Genomic DNA, 13230 nt, shown 5'->3' on the forward strand with positions numbered 1-13230 from the left:
AAAAAGGTTATCCTTGCAGGCATTCTAGACACCTTTGGTATTTCTCAGAACAGCCATCAGAGACATTTATGTTTCTGTGTGGAAAGGAGGAATGAGACTGTCCTCTAAATCGGCAACAAAACTAAACAAAACCCTCCTCCTTCCACCTTTTAAGTCAAGGTCCTTGCCAGGTACATAGGACACTTGGATGCTTTCTGGAGATCTATGAAAGGATTTTTGGCCACGGCACCTTGCTTACCAGGTTCCCCCTTACATAGGTGCGTGGAGCGAAGTGTGCCCTGTGAGTACCCGAAATCAGCTGTCTGGGTCGCATGTTGCAGATATACTGATCGCGGTGGCTGTTGTGGGCTGAGATGCTGACCCCTGCCTTCTGGTGAATTGTTCCCTTCACATCACTGTTGTCCTCTCTGGGAATGCATTAAATTTATTCATGAAACTAGTGGGAGCTCAGGTGGCAGTAGCTAAATCCATTTAGTAATCAGAGTAAGAGCAAAACCATTTTCATGTCCCCTTGCAATGCTGCAGTGCTTAGCTAACCCAGAAGATATTAATTACTCAGCGTGCTTCGAGGTGTAAAAGCATAAATTTATCAAGACAGATGTGTTAGAATGTACATTGAGCCAACAGGAGTTAAAATGGTGCAAAAATTCACGGAAATCAGGGAGCAGCATAACTTAGCGTCTTAGTGGTTTGTTCTCACCCACTCTAGCACGAGGTGGGAGACAGATACCTACTTGTTTGGGTTGGGGGGGGGGGGGGGGGCGGGAATTACTTTCACCAGAGACATTTGTAAACTTGACCATGCATGGCAATGAGTTTGTCTCGTAGATTTCCCACCAGCGGTTTTAGCAGGGAGGTATGAAGTTGTCTTTCTGACCTGCAGGTTTTCCTTTTATTACTCACAGCCCCAGCGGCCCCCTGCCAGGGTACAGGGGAAACACACCAGCTTGACATGCAGCCACATCCGATATGAGGTCTTTATCATATCAAGGTGGAGCATCCTTAGTCTGTGGCTCATTTCAGGTTACGTCAACCTGTGCCCCCAACCCTTCCATGAGTAGGCTCGGTCTATAGAGACTGATTTTAGTCCTCTTCCTGAACCCAGGTGCTTGAGGGGCTTATGCCACAGTCCCACTTCCTCGGTTACAGTTTGACCCCTCAGGTCCAAATTTGATTGTGGCCTGTCTTCTAGTGGGTCTTCCCTGCACTTTGTTACCAGCCTTACTGTCGACCAAGTCTGTTTCCTCCTGGAGAAGTAGCTCCACTGTCCTGGAGTTGTGGAACAGAGGCAGGTGCCGGCCCCTGTGCCAGCCAGGGTGTTGTCCTGGCTCTCTTGGACAAACTGAAGTATAGCGCGGGTATTCATGGGAGCTCCGTTCAGACAGACAAATGGAAAATGCTGAGATGACACATCATGATTTAGCAGGCTCAGAAGTCCGTTGTGTGCTTTTTCATGCACAGGAAAGGGTCAAGATTTTAAAATCTGAAAACCGAAGCCATTTAAGTATTATTCACTTACAGTTTGTAGTGAACCCTTCCCCTTCCCAGCGCTGCCCCCCCTGCCTGCAAAAAAAAAAAAAAAAAAAAAAAAAGGCTGCTTATGCATGAAAAGGAAAAAGGTAGAAGAGCAGCTATGCTTAGAGTGCAGGGGCCAGGTGTCCCTGGGCACCTGACGGGCACTCCTCTCCCTGGCTGAGCTGTGATGGCATCTGAGATCTTGGGCAGCCAGGGCTCCAGGCTGCCTCTGCAGTTCTTAACTCAGCAGGGAGCAGACACGTTCCTCTGCAGACAGGAGTTTACTCTTGGCATGAGACCCAAATGGATTTGTCACAAAGTAATAGAGACTATCTACTGGTAATTCCGTGTGAACAGATCAAAGGTACTCCCCCAGCAAGCAGTCGGAGTTTGGATAATCACGGTGAACGCGCCTGTCGGGTGTGCCTCCTTGCTCACCGGCCTGTGTTTGGCATTGGCATACAGCTGACCAAGTCCGAGGCCCTGCTTCAAGCAGCTCCCTGTCTGGAGCAGCACTGTCCAGCGGAACTTTACGTGATGATGGGAATGTTCTCTGGCACTGTCCTGACACAGTAACTGCCAGCCACACGTGACTTTTGAGCACTTGGAATGTGACTTGTGTGGCTAAGGAACTGCAACTTACAGTTTTTACTGAATTTTCATTTTATTTTATTTTATTTTTTTAATGTTTATTTATTTTTGAGATACAGAGAGACACAGAGGGGCAGAGAGTGAGGGAGGGAGAGAGAAAGGCACAGAATCTGAAGAGGCTCCAGGCTCTGAGCTGTCAGCACAGAGCCCAACGTAGGGCTCGAACTCACAAGCTGTGAGATCATGACCCGAGCCCAAGTTGGACGCCCAACTGACTGAGCCACCCAGGAGCCCCTGAATTTTCATTTTAATTGACACAGCCACATGTGGCTAGTGGCTGCCATGTTGACTGGAAAGGACAAACACCAACAACCAGGATGGGTGTGCCTTTGGCTTGAACTCAGTGGAACAGGTCGGGGGACAACAGAGGAGGGAGTGATTAATTAAATCAAAATGAAAGGCTACTAGCGGGGCACATCAGGCGGGGCTCCCTTGGGCATCAGACATTTAAATGAGGGCTTTGGCAGGTGCTGGATCCCAGCCAGTGCATGCTAGAATTCTCTAACAAGGACCTGCAGTGCCTTCTTTTACAGTTCTCATTAAAATGCACCCTTAGCTTTAGACACCAGTCACAGTGGCCATATGAGGTCAAGTTTGTTTCCTCCCAAAGGGACAAAACCTACTTTAGGACAGACACAAGCTGCTGGTGTGTCCGTGGGTAGAACTGGCAATCTGCTTCTCAAATGGATCTTTTTAAGGGCAAGTACAAGTCCATGGGTAAGGTTTCCAAAATTCTGCCTAATGTGAACAGACATTTGCAGACAGGTGGTACCAGCTCACTACATGCCTTTTCCATTAAATGAAATTCTTTGTGGTCTTCTGCAGTGGAATGAGGCAACTTAATACCCCCCCCCCACCGTACGGTGATTTGGGGCTTGTAAATTGAGCCTGAGATGAATCAGCTACTTTTTAATGTCTATTTACACCCAAACTGAGTTGTTCTACATTGCATACAAAAGACCTAGAACACTACCCTATTTTAGAGCATTCGAGGTATGATCTCTCTCATGAGAATATTTGTTCCCTTCTTGATTTTAACAGCTGTGCTTGATTGTAGACTCTGAAGAAGTCTTAATTAGCTCCAGATGTAGATTGATGCTGAGTGGTTCTGTCCACAAATGCTTTAAGTCCACTGAATCCAAGGTCAACGAGAGCTTAATAAATACTGCAAAATTATGTTCTGTTGCTCTTAACTCTTGATGACGTATAGCAGGATATATCAGCAAACAGTGGGGAATGGCTCAGGCCAAAAACATATTACTTGTGCAAGATGTTAATTGGAAGACTGAACGTAGGCTTGCAATTTTGGGGTTTTGATGGAAGACCCAGTAAAATGATTGGCTTATGATTTGGGAGGGGTTGATCCAGAACTTTTAAATTATTATGATAAGAGAAATACTTGTGCCTGATTAAAAACAAGTCAGAGAAGCATTTAAATTAATAATAATGCAACGGTCCTTCTCCCTGACCCCTAATCATGTGTAAGTTTCCAGAAAATTTTTATGGATATAGACATACACACAAATGGAAAACTACTTTATTTAATACTGTATCTTAGAGCTCTCTCCCATGTCAGTGTATATGCTCATGCTGTTCTTTTCTTTTTAATAGACTTCATTTTTTATAGCAGTTTTATGTTCACAGCAATATTGAACAGAAGGTAGAGTACCTCCTGCCCAAATGCACATGCACAGGTCTCTTCTCAACACCTCCCACCAAAGTGGTACATTAGTTACAATTGATTAACTTATACTGACATTCTATTATCACCCCAAGTCCATACTTCAGGGTTCACTCTTGGTGTTGTATATTCTGTGGGTTTTTACAAACTGACACTGATGTATACCCACCATCAGAGTATCATATGGAATATTTTCACCATGTTCCACCTGTGTGTGCATCCACCCCAACCTCTGGCAACAACGATCCTTTTGTTGTCTCCACAGTTTTGTCTTTCCAGAATGTCATAGGGTTGGAATCCTACACTTTGTCAGTTTTACAGTGGGCTTCTTTCATTTAATAATATGCATTAAGGGTTCCTCTGTCTTTTCATGGCTTGATAGTTTTGTTTTGTTTTTTTTTTTCATGAAAGAATATTCCATTGTCTGGATGTACCACAGTTTGTTTATCCATTCACCCTACTGAAGGAATCTTGGTTGCTTCCACATTTTGGCAATTATGAATAAAGAAATTATAAGCATCTGTGTGCAGATTTTTGTGTGGACATAGGTTTTTTTAATTCCTTTCAGTAAACACCAAGGAGTACAGTTGCTGGAATGTATGGTGTACCTGTTTAGTTTTGTTAGAAACTATCAAACCGTCTTCCAACGTGGCTGTACCATTTTGCATTCCCACCAGTAATTGAGATTTTTTTTGTGTTCTACATCCTTGCCAGTGCTTGGTGGTATCTGCAATTTCGGCCATCCTCAGAGGTTATGTTAGTTTCAGGTATACATTATAATGATTCCACAACTCTGTATATTACGTGCTCTTAACGATAGGTGTGATAAGTGTGCTCTTCATCCCCCCCATCTATTTTACCCATCCCCCATCCCCCACCCCCACTGTCTGGCAACCACCAGTTCTCTATATTTAAGACTCTGGTTGTTTTGTTTGTGTCTTTTTTTTTTTTCATTTGTTTTGTTTCTTAAAGTCCGAGAAAGACAGATACCATATGTTTTCACTCATATGTGGATCTTGAGAAACTTAACAGAAGACCACGGGGGAGGCGAAGGGGGGGGGGAAAGTTACAGAGAGGGAGGGAGCCAAACCATAAGAGACTCTTAAGGACTGAGAACAAACTGAGGGTTGATGAGGGGTGGGAGAGAGAGGAAAGTAGGTGATGGGCAGGGAGGAGGGCAACTGTTGGGATGAGCACTGGGTGTTGTATGGAAACCCATTTGACAATAAATTTTAAAAAAATAAAATAAGTGAAAAAATAAAGTTGACTTGGTTCCATTGGAAAAAAAAATTCCACATATGAGTGAAATCATATGGTATTTGTCTTTCTCTGACTTCTTTCCCTTAGCATTATGTTCTTTAGGCCATCCATGTTGTTGCAAATGGCAAGATCTCATTCTTTTTTATGGCTAAGTAGTAGCTCATTGTTTTATTTTGAATTTCACTGATGACCAAGATGTGGAGCATACTTTCACATATATAGTTGCCATCTGTGTGTCTTTGGTGAAGTATCTGTTAAGTTTTTTTGGCCCATTTTTTCCTCTTTGGTCAGCTGTCGTTTGTGTATAGCTTTAGAAACACTCTAGGGCATCTGTGTGGCTCAGTCTGTTAAGCGTCCAACTTCGGCTCAGGACATGACCTCGCGGTCTGTGGGTTCGAGCCCCGCATAGGGCTCTGTGCTGACAGCTCAGAGCCTGGAGCCTGCTTTGGATATTGTGTCTCCCTTTTTCTCTGCCCCTCCTCTGCTTGTGCTCTCTCATGTGGTTAATCTCTCTTTTTCTTTATCTCTTTTTTCCAGAATTATTGAGATATAATTGATATTACACTGTATAAATTTAAGATACAATGTGATGACTTGATACATGTGTATATTGTGAACTGATTACCATGGTAAGATCATTTAAACCCCCATCACTTTACATAATTACCATTGTTTTGTGCATATGGTGAGAACATTTAAGATCTACCCTCCTAGCAATCTTCAAGTATATGATACAGTATTGTTCACTATAGTCACTATACTGTACATTAGATCTCCAGAGCTTATTTACGTATAACTGGAAGTCTATACCCTTAAAAAATTTTTTTTAAATATTTATTTATTTTTGAGAGAGAGAGCGTGCGAGCGAGCAGGGGAGGGATAGAGAGGGAGACACAGAAACCGAAGCAGGCTCCAGGCTCTGAGCTGTCAGCACAGAGCCCGACGTGGAGCTGAAACCCACAAACTGCAAGATCCTGACCTGAGCCGAAGTCAGATGCTTAACTCACTGAGCCACCCAGGCGCCCTTTGGGGGTCTATACCCTTTGGCCAACATCTCCCCATCTCCACTGCCTCCCAGTCCCCGGAAACCGCCATTCTTCTCTGTCAATTTGACTAGTCTACATAGCCTATCTAAATGGGGTCACACAGTATTTCTCTTTCTCTGTCTTATTTCACATAGTATGAATGCTTTCAAGGTCCATACATTTTTTTCTTGAAAAGGCAGAATTTCCTTTTTTTTTTTTTTATGGCTGAGTGATATTCTTTGTGTGTGTGTGTGTGTGTGTGTGTGTGTGTGTGTGTGTGTGTATCTTGATCTTTATCCATTTATCCATCAACGGTGGACATGTAGGTAGTTTCCATGTTTGGCTATTGTGAGTAATGCTGCAATGACTATGGGGGTGCAGAGACCTCTTTGAGATCCTGATTTCCTTTGTTGAGGATGACCCATACTGTTTCCCATAGTGTAGTAGCTGCGCCAATTTACTTTCCCACAGACAGTACACAAGGGTGCCCTTTTTTCCACATCCTCGCCAACACTTACCTTTTCTTTTTCATTTTAGCCATTCTAACAGGCGTGAGGTGATGCCTCACTGCAGTTTTAATTTGCATTTCTCTGATAATTAGTGATACTGAGCATCTTTTCATGATCCGGTGGGCCATCTGGATGTCTTTGGGAAAGTGTCTATTCAGATTCACCTAACTGGGCCTTATGTGAGTGCGGGGGATGACTAGGCACCAGAGGCACCTGGGGGGTGGGCCACATTTTCATCGGGTTGTTTGTTATTAAGTTGCAAGCATTCTTTGTATATTTTGGGTAACAGTTTTTTGTTGTTGTTGCTTTTTTTTTTTTTTATCAGATGTGTCTTTTGCAAATCTTTTCTCCAGCCTGTGGCCTGTCTTTTCATTCTCTGGACAGTGTTTTTCACAGAGCAGAAGTTGTTAATTTTAACGAAGTCCAGCTTAAGTTTTTCTATGGATCATGCTTTTGGTGTTACATCTTAACAGTCATTGCCAAACTCAAGGCATCTAGGTTTTCTACTATGTTGCTTCTAGGAGTTTTATCATTTTCTGTTTTATATTTAAGTCTGTAATCCACTGGAGTTAATGTTTGTGAAGGATGTAAAGTCTTTGTCTAGATTCCTTTTTTTTTTTTTTTTTGGAGGTGGTTGTCCCAGCTCCATTTGTTGAAGAGACTGTCTTTTCTCCACTGTGTTGCTTTTTCTCCATTGTCAAATATCAGTTGACTGTATTTATGTGGGTCTGTTTCTGGGCTCTCTATTCTGTTCCATTGATCTGTTTGTCTCTCTTTTTCCTAATACACACTATCTTGATTACCATAACTTTAAATTTTTTCTTTTTAACGTTTATTTATTTTTGAGACAATGTGAGAGACAGTGCAAGCAGCGGAGGGGCAGAGAGAGAGAGGAAGACACAGAATCTGAAGCAGGCTCCAGGCTCTGAGCTATCAGCCCAGAGCCCAACACGGGGCTCGAACTCACGAACCATGAGATCATGACCTGAGCAGAAGTCGGACGCTTAACTGACAGAGCCACTCAGGCGCCCCTACCGTAACTTTATAGTAGGTCCTGAAGTTGGCTAGCATCAGTCCTCCAACCTCATTCTTTTCCTTCAATATTGTATTGGCTATTTTGGGTCTTTGTGCTCTCCATATAACTTGTTAAAGAAAAGTTTATTTTTGAGACAGAACATGAGTGGGGGAGGGAAGAGAGAGAGAGAAGCAGACGGAATCCCAAGCAGGCTCTGTCCTGTCAGCACAGAGCCCAATGTGGGGCTCAGACTCATGTGAGATCATGACCTGAGCTGAAACCAACAGTCAGACGCTTAACTGAGCCACCCAAAACCCCTCCATATAAACTTTTGAATCCGTTTGTCAGTATCTACAAAATAACTTGCTGACATTTTGATTGTGATTGCATTGAATCTATAAATCAAGTTGGGAAGAACTGACATGTTGACAGCATTGAGTCATCCTATCTATGAACTTGGAATATCTCTACATTTACTTAGTCCTTTGATTTCTTTCCTCACAGTTTTGTAGCTTTCTTCATCTAGATCTTAGGCTTTTTTCTTTTTCTTTCTTCCTTCCTTCCTTCCTTCCTTCCTTCCTTCCTTCCTTCCTTCCTTCCTTCCTTCCTTTTAGATCTATACCAGGATTTCTTTTTGGGGGCTGCTAATATAAATGATGCTTTTTAAATTTCAAATTCCACTTGTTCATTACTGATATATAGGAAAAGGATTGACCTTGCCTCCCCCAACCTTGCTGTCGTCACTTATTAGTTCCAGGAGTTTAAAGAGTTTTTTGCATTTGTGAATCCTTTTGGATTATCTGCATATATGATCATGTTCTCTGTGAACAAAGAGTTTTTATTTCTTCTTTCCCAATCAGGATCGCTCGATCGATCTCTCTCTCTTTCTTGTTGCAGTAGCTAGGACTTCCACTATGATATTGAAGAGCAGTAGGGAGAAGGGACATCATTGCCTTGTTTCTGATCTTGGAAGGAAAGCTTTAGTCTCACCATCAAATATGGTGTTAGCTATAGGTTTTTTTGTAGATACTCTTTCAAGTTGAGGAAGTTCCCTTCTATTCCTAGTTTACTGAGAGCATCCCATTCTTTTAAACAGTGATGTAACATTTCATTGTATTGAACTACGTTTTGTTTAATTCTTCTTCTTTGATGGACACTTGGTCTGTGTCCATTTCTTTTTGGTATTTTAGGCAGTACTGTTTTGTACAACCTTGCTCATACCCCTTTGGGCACATGTGCAAGTATTTTTCTGTAACAGGTACCTAAAAGTGCAATTGCTGGCTTGAGATATACATATTTAAATAATTTTAATTTTTTAAATGTTGAAATAATTACAAACCTACACGAATCTTGCAAGTATAAGGAGGTTCTCCCCACCCCCACAATCACCTGAGAGTAAGTTGCTTACCTGATACTCCCATCACCCTCCCCCTAGTCACCCCCCACCCCCCACCCCACACATCTGCAGTATACCTTTAGGGAGCATTTTCTTTTTTTTTGTTTTATTATGAAATTTATTGTCAAATTCGTTTCCATACAACACCCAGTGCTCATCCCAATAGGTGCCCTCCTCAATACCCATCACCCACCCACCCCCCCCTCCCATCCCCCATAAAAACTCAGTTTGTTCTCAGTTTTTAGGAGTCTCTTATGTTTTGGCTCCCTCCATCTCTAATCATTTTTTTTCCTTCCCCTCCCCCATGGTCTTCTGTTAGGTTTCTCAGGATCCACACAGGAGTGAAAACATATGGAATCTGTCCTTCTCTGTATGACTTATTTCATTTAGCATCACACTCTCCAGTTCCATCCACGTTGCTACAAAAGGCCAGATTTCATTCTTCTCATTGCCAAGTAGTATTCCATTGTGTATATAAATCACAACTTCTTTATCCATTCGTCAGTTGATGGACATTTAGGCTCTTTCCATAATTCGGCTATTGTTGAGAGGGCTGCTATACACATTGGGGTACAAGTGCCCCTATGCATCAACACTCTTGTATCCCTTGGGTAAATTCTTAGCAGTGCTACTGCTGGGTCATAGCGTAGGTCTATTTTTCATTTTTTGAGGAACCTCCACACTGTTTTCCAGAGCGGCTGCACCAGTTTGCATTCCCACCAACAGTACAAGAGGGTTCCCATTTCTCCACATCCTCTCCAGCATCCATAGTCTCCTGATTCGTTCATTTTGGCCACTCTGACTGGCGTGAGGTGATATCTGAGTGGGTTTTGATTTGTATTTCCCTGATGAGGAGCGACGTTGAGCATCTTTTCATGTGCCTGTTGGCCATCCAGATGTCTTCTTTAGAGAAGTGTCTATTCATGTTTTCTGCCCATTTCTTCACTGGGTTATTTGTTTTTCGGGTGTGGAGTTTGAAAGAATATCCAATGGAAAAAAGACAGTCGCTTTAACAAATGGTGCTGGGAGAACTGGACAGCAACATGCAGAAGGATGAAACTAGACCACTTTCTTTCACCATTCACAAAAACAAACTCAAAATGGATAAAGAACCTGGATGTGAGACAGGAAACCATCAAAACCCTAGAGGAGAAAGCAGGGAAAAACCTCTCTGACCTCAGCTGCAGCAATTTCTTACTTGACACATCCCCAAAGTCAAGGGAATTAAAAGCAAAAATGAACTATTGGGACCTCATGAAGATAAAAAGCTTCTGCACAGCAAAGGAAACAATCAACAAAACTAAAAGGCAGCCAACGGAATGGGAAAAGAAATTTTCAAATGACATATAGGACAAAGGGCTAGTATCCAAAATCTATAAAGAGGGAGCATTTTCTTCAAGCAAGGACATCCTTTTATATATTCTCAGTGTAACTATCTGAGTCAGGAAATTAATGTTGATACCTTACTGCCACCTAATCCTCAGACCCAATGCAAGTTTCACCTGTTGTCACAGTAATGTCTAATACAAGGGATTCTGATTTACTGTCCATCTAGATTTCCCAGTTGTACCACATTGGCACTGGTGTGTGTAGGTGTCTCTAAATATTTTTTCAGAATCATTTCAGAATCAGTGGCAAGCAGGCTGCTCATTAACTGTTAATCCTTCAGTGTGCATTTCCTAAAAACAAAGATACCTTCTTCCCTGACCACAGTAAATCCATGAAGATGGGGAAATTGACAGTGATCCAGTATTACCACCTGGTCAACAGACCTCTTTCAAATTTCACTAAGTGTCCCAATAATGCCCCTTATGCATTCAGGATCCGGTCCAGGATCACCTGTTGGATTTAGCTGTCACAATTTCCTTGATCTCAGGGATTGCTGTTCAGTGCTGAAAGCTGTTGGCTCATGTTTTGTCCATTTTGTAGTGTTCGCAGTAGGAGAGCTAATCTTATGCCAATTACTCCATCATAGAAAGAAGCAAAAGTCTACTCCAGAATTTTAGAAGCTAGGTTACTAAGTGTCATAATTTTTATTTTCTTGGTGGATTATATGCTTTATAAAATATTGGCCTTTTCGTATTTAGATGTTGGGGTCTTAAATTTTATCGTCATATTAATATTGCCACATCTGCTTTCTTCTTGTTAACATTTACCGGTGTATATTTCTGTTATATATATTTTGTGTGTGTGGATTGTGTTGTTTTATGTGTGTATTTTGTCAACAGCATATAGTTATATTCCATTTATCTTTGGATAGGAGATTTACCCTCTTTGTACTCATTTTTTTTTTTTTTACTGATAGGATTGTACATATTCTTGTGTTAAGGTTCATATTTTCTGTTTAGCTGGTTTCTTTTTTCTGTTTGGTGACTTTTGTTGGATTGATTTTTAGCTGTTGGTGTTGACCTTTTTTTTTTTTCCTTAAATGAGGTAGACGTTCTGTATCCTATATGTCTTCTTTTAGTGGTTACCTTTAATTCTTTTGCTATGGGAAATGGATTTTTAAAAATAAGACACGTTTTTAGAACAGTTTCAGATTTACAATGCAAAGCTTGTAAAGACACTTCTCATATGCTTCACATTCGGTTTCCCCTATTTTTAACATTTTACATCAGTGTGGTGTATTTGTCACAATTAATGAACCAATATTGATATATTATTATTAACTTAAGTCCATACTCTATTCAGATTTCCTTTGTTTTAACCTGAAGTCCCTAGTTTTGTTCCAGGATCCAATCCAGGGTACCAGTGACCTTCCATCATTATATCTCCTTAGGCTCTTCAGGCTGTGCTGGGTTCTCAGATTTTGTTTTGTTTTTGATGACCTTGGTTTTGAGTACTGGTCACATATTTTGTAGGATACCCATCAATTGGAATTTGTCTCATGTTTTTCTCATGATTATGCTCGGGTTATAGGTATTTGAGAGGAAGACCACACATGTATGGTGCTTGTCTCATCCCACGATATCAAGGGTATATACTATCAGCATGACCCATCACTGTTGATGTTAACCTTGATCTGATGTAGTACTTCTTAGATTTCTCCACTGTAGAGTTACTCTCTCCTCCTACCTACCTTCTCATATTGTAATCCTTGGAAGGAAGTCAACACTTATGGAGTGGAGAGTTATGCTTCATCTCCTTGAGCTAGAAATACCTACATAAATTAATTTGAATTCTTCTGTTTTATCCCTTTTATGTATTTGTTTATGTGTTTATATCAACATGGACAAATGGATATTTTATACTTTGTATTATAATCTAATACTACTTGATTGATTAAATTGTTCCAGCTTTAGCTGTTGGGAGCTGTTTCAGCTGGTCCTGTGCCTCATTGACATATATCCATCAATATCAATATTTTAAAAAATACTTCCTGGAACTATAAGATGCTTCAGACTCCTATATTTCTTGTTCCAATCCTAGAACCTGCCATTTCTCCAAGGAGATCTGTTTTTCTTTAACTGGAGAATGGTATTTAGAAACCACGATCTGGGTGCTAGGTGTGCTTATTGCTACTGGGGTGTTACTGCTTCTAGGCCCTCTCAGGTCACAGAGCAGAGGTGTATGTCCGCATACTAGCCCATGTTAATATACACACGTGTCTATAAGTATTTCTATATGTAACCATCTGTATGTATGTTAAGCTACACATGATTCATACTGAGGTCTCCAACTCTAATCCATTATCACATAGGTCATTTTAGCCTTCTCTTATCTGTAACCTCTATCTGAAACAGTGAGAAGCCTGGCTTCTACAGTTCACCACCCATTTACCGATGTGTTCAGTTCAGTATACATGCATGGTAGTTTGAGAATTGATAATGTATATACCCCTGTAGGAAACTACATGCCCATCAGAGGGAATGATAACTGTCAAATTCAATAGCAGGCATAATTGGGCAGATGGGTCCACCTCTGAGAACAGATTCTCTCATTAAAAGCTTTTCCATGGCACAAAAACAGACACATAGACCAATGGAATAGAATAGAAACCCCAGAACTAGACCCACAAACGTATGGCCAACTCATCTTTGACAAAGCAGGAAAGAACATCCAATGGAAAAAAGACAGTCTCTTTAACAAATGGTGCTGGGAGAACTGGACAGCAACATGCAGAAGGTTGAAACTAGACCACTTTCTCACACCATTCACAAAAATAAACTCAAAATGGA

The 13230-nt window shown here is 41.3% G+C and overlaps 1 protein-coding gene across 3 annotated transcripts in view; it reads left to right on the forward strand.

Annotated features, from left to right (window-relative positions):
* The window catches only part of CD99L2 (CD99 molecule like 2), a 93987-nt gene that overhangs the window by 42981 nt on the left and 37776 nt on the right, over nt 1-13230 (forward strand). The window lies entirely within an intron of this gene.

Source organism: Herpailurus yagouaroundi, unplaced genomic scaffold, assembly GCF_014898765.1.
Source record: "Herpailurus yagouaroundi ecotype Mexico unplaced genomic scaffold, PumYag 67440, whole genome shotgun sequence".
Taxonomy (NCBI): domain Eukaryota; kingdom Metazoa; phylum Chordata; class Mammalia; order Carnivora; family Felidae; genus Herpailurus; species Herpailurus yagouaroundi.